The sequence below is a fragment of the Coregonus clupeaformis genome, unplaced genomic scaffold, assembly GCF_020615455.1.
Source record: "Coregonus clupeaformis isolate EN_2021a unplaced genomic scaffold, ASM2061545v1 scaf0019, whole genome shotgun sequence".
Lineage (NCBI taxonomy): Eukaryota > Metazoa > Chordata > Actinopteri > Salmoniformes > Salmonidae > Coregonus > Coregonus clupeaformis.
In genome coordinates, this window is record NW_025533474.1 from 617120 (window position 1) to 621751 (window position 4632).

Below are 4632 nucleotides of genomic sequence, written 5' to 3' on the forward strand. Positions count from 1 at the left end.
TAACTGGGCGTAGGCAAGTCAAATTCTAAAACATATTGTTCATATCTCCTATTATAGGATTCGTATATTGTGGTTATTTTACAATTTGTAAAAATGTTAATGTATCATAGTTCTAAATCATCTTTCAGAATATCAGAACATTTGTTGTTTTCAAAATTACAATGAGCTCCTACTTCCTGTGTAATTTGGTATGAAACCTGAACGTACTTTTCTTAACATTGATATTATGAATTAAATTAAATAATATCATAATTATAGCAGACCTGTTGAACAAAGCAACACACTAGAATGAGTGGAATTATTACAAGAGAAAGTGAGACATTATTATCATTTTTATTTTATTTTATTTTAGTTTTAGATCAGCTTTAATATTTCAGATAGATTGTAACTTCCATCAATCCCCCATTATTATTATTATTATTATTATTACTATTATTAGTTCCACTACATGGAGAAAAGGTTAACAATATCAGTCATGACATTTACATTTTAGTCGACGCTCTTATCCCGAGCGACTTACATGAGCAATTAGGGTTAAGCGCCTTGCTTAAGGGGCACATCGACAGATCTTTCACCTAGTCGGCTCGGGGATTAGAACCAGCAACCTTTCGGTTACTGGCACAACGCTCTTACCCACTAAGCTACCTGCTCACTAAACTACGTGTTGATGTGATTGCATTAAATCACCTGACTGTTTGGACGTGTCTGTTAGTAAATGTTTTATTTCTAAGAGATAATGAATAAAATAGAACAATTGACCTTCAATAATTAGTTGTCACTGTGTTAACCACACCAAACTGTTGGATCTCTGTTTAGGGGTCAGTGGTCTAAAATGAGTCTCTCTGGGAGAGAGAGGAGGGGGGCTCTGCCTCTAAAATGAGTCTCTCTGGGAGAGAGAGGAGGGGGGCCCTGCCTCTAAAATGAGTCTCTCGGGGGAGAGAGAGGAGGGGGTCCCTGCCTCTAAAACAAGTCTCTCTGGGGAACATGACACCAAAGCTAAGAGGTGAGATGACAATGTTGTTTAAGAATTTATAAAGAGTTTATTTCTAAAACGTTATATCCACAATTTTTTCACGTTTGTTATTTTACATCAGAAATGATTGCTTATGGGTACCTTCATGTGCGTGTAAAATATTGTTGTTCTAAGATTTTAATTAATAGATTTTTGCGTATTAATTTTTGTTAAGCAAAAACGCTATATAGCTGGAATGAAATGTTTGTATCCTGTATATTTGACTGTGATATGTGGATGTCTCACCAACACACACACACACACACACACACACACACACACACACACACACACACACACACACACACACAGACACATCTTTACCAGCATACACACACACACACACACACACATATCTTTACCAGCATACACACACACACACACACACACACACACACACACACACACACACACACACATACACACACACACACACACACACACACACACAGACACATCTTTACCAGCATACACACACATCTATAGAAGTTTTGCATGACACAATCATTTATCCTACTCTTAGTTATTGTCTAATATGTTGTCATGCAGAACCTTATTGTTTTTACTAATTCTGATCGTTGTTACAAGCGGAATTTTGACAATACTACCGTCAAATCAACACACTCTTCACTCCTGTTTTAAACAACAAGGGTTCTATCGCTTGCTTACAGTTTTTTTCAATTGTTTAAGCACAATTTTGAAAACAGGGCCCGGTTTGTCAAAACACTACACACAATTAACACAACCCTACACCAAAGTAGCACAACACTTCAGAACATTTGCAAAATGGAACACTTTTGTCAAAACTATACACGACTTCATAAAAACAATATTTTGTTACCATACGAAACACACACATTTCATATGACTTCAATCTTTTTGAACCAGTTACACACTCAATATTGTCCTCAACCAAAGCAATATTTTCCTCAGTCACGTGATCTTCATTCCCTTCACTCACTGACGTTTCCTCTTAAATTCGCTCATTAACAGATTTAATTAAAAGGTTTGTCTGAAACAGTTGAATAAATGTCCTTTCCTTTAATCACTGTATATTCCTCCTTTTTAATCATGTTGTTTTCCCACTCCGATGTCCGTCTCGAGTCCTTTTCTGCCGTCCATGACGATGTTGACTCCAGTGGTGGAAAAAGTACCCAATTGTCATACTTGAGTAAAAGTAAAGATACCTTAACAGAAAATGACTCAACTGAAAGTGAAAGTCACCCAGTAAAATACTACTTGAGTAAAAGTCTAAAAGTATTTGGTTTTAAATATACTTAAGTATCAAAAGTAAATGTAATTGCTAAAATATACTAAAGTATTAAAAGTAAAAGTACAAGTATAAATCATTTCAAATTCCTTACATAAAGCAAACCAGACGATTTTCTTGTTTTTAAAATGTACGTTCAGCCAGAGGCACACTCCAACACTCAATTTACAAACAAAGCATTTGTGTTTAGTGAGTCTGCCAGATCAGAGGCAGTAAGGAGGTTCTCTTGATAAGTGTGTGAATTGGACCATTTTCTGTCCTGCTAAGCATTCAAAATGTACTTTTGGGTGTCAGGGAAAATGTATGGAGTAAAAAGTACATTATTTTCTTTAGGAATGTAGTGAAGTAAAAGTAAAAGTAGTCAAAAATATAAATAGTAAAGTAAAGTACTGATACCCCAAAAAAACTACTTAAGTAGTACTTTAAAGTATTTTTACTTAAGTACTTTACACCACTGGTTAGCTCTCTTTCTTAGCTAGCTCGACTATGCACTTGCCTCTGCTAGCAATACACTGTGCTAACATTAGCCTAGACTGTACCACAGAAAATAACATTTTTAAACAGTTGTAAAAACCCACTTCTTCCAGACAGAATAGTTCCTGTAGGTTCAGACTAACTCATCACCAATCTTTTGTTATGTCTCGTGGGTTTCATAACCTGGACAAACATACACACACTGGACACACACACACACTGGCCACATTTCCATGTGTTGGATTTTGATGAAAGGAAATCCCATATAGCCTACTGGACAGGACTTTGCTATGGCATCTTCTGTTTGGGTGTCTCAGGTCAGGTCTGAGCCATGATCAGAATGTGTCTCTGTGTCTATTTCCAGCCCTGCCATTTCTACCTGTCCTGATCTAGTGTTTCACCCCTGACCTCCTCACACCGTCTCACTGTCCATGTCTGCTTTTAGCTTCCACCTCTACTTCACTGTGTTATAATGGACCTTATGCTTGTTATGTCACCTCTGGAACCAGTTATCAAACATACTGACCTTTCTGACCCTATCCCATGGCTCTACTTTCTACAACTGAACATTTAAATTCCTCTATGAGTTTTGTTTAGTGTCCATTTACTTATCTATGTATTTGTTGTATATTGGGGTTGTGCTGCAGAGCATCATGGGGGTTTGTATGTGTTGAGATGATCACGTTCCAGATAAATGGTTGAACTGATTCCTGTCTCCCGTCTCATCATTATTGAATTGTTATACAGATGTGACTTTGCTATGGCATCTTCTGTTTGGGTGTCTCAGGTCAGGTCTGAGCCATGATCAGAATGTGTCTCTGTGTCTATTTCCAGCCCTGCCATTTCTACCTGTCCTGATCTAGTGTTTCACCCCTGACCTCCTCACACCGTCTCACTGTACATGTCTGCTTTTAGCTCCCACCTCTACTTCACTGTGTTATAATGGACCTTATGCTTGTTATGTCACCTCTGTAACCAGTTATCAAACATACTGACCTTTCTGACCCATTGATGTTGACATTAGTATAACAATATGACCATACATTCTAGGAGATGGAAGATGAATCTATATGTTGTTTAAGAGAATAAACCAAATGCATTTGCCATTGTCCTTCTACACTCCTGGTGTTAAATTAACAGTGTGTTTGTGAAATCATGATGATCTATTTGCAGGCTGTCAGGCTGTGGAGTCACAGAGGAAGGCTGTATTTCTCTGGTCTCAGCTCTGAGGTCAAACCCCTCACACCTGAGAGAGCTGGATCTGAGTAACAATGACCTGAAGGATTCAGGAGTGAAGCTGCTCTCTGCTGGACTGGGGAATCCCCACTGTAAACTGGAGACTCTGAGGTCAGTATTCCTGTAGTTGGTCAACAAGTGATAACTGTTCACCAGATCCACATGTGTTTACCAGGCACACATAGTCCACACCATATGTGTTTGGACAGTGAAGCTTACAGTTTTACATTTGGTGCTATGCTCCAGCATTTTGGATTTGAGATAGAATGTTTCATATTAGGTGACAGAACAGAATGTCACCTTTTATTTGATGTTAATGGTGAGAGGTTAGCATATTTTGTTGTAGCCTCTGTAACTTTCTCATTCATTATTATTCATGATTCATTCATGATTTTTCTTAATCGTGGCAGTCACAATCTTGATGTAGTCATTGTCACCAAATACTATACTTTTGACTACTTTAATACACTATAAGTTAATTGGTCAGAATACAGTGGGGAAAAAAAGTATTTAGTCAGCCACCAATTGTGCAAGTTCTCCCACTTAAAAGGATGAGAGAGGCCTGTAATTTTCATCATAGGTACACGTCAACTATGACAGACAAAATGAGAAAAAAATCCAGAAAATCACATTGTAGGAT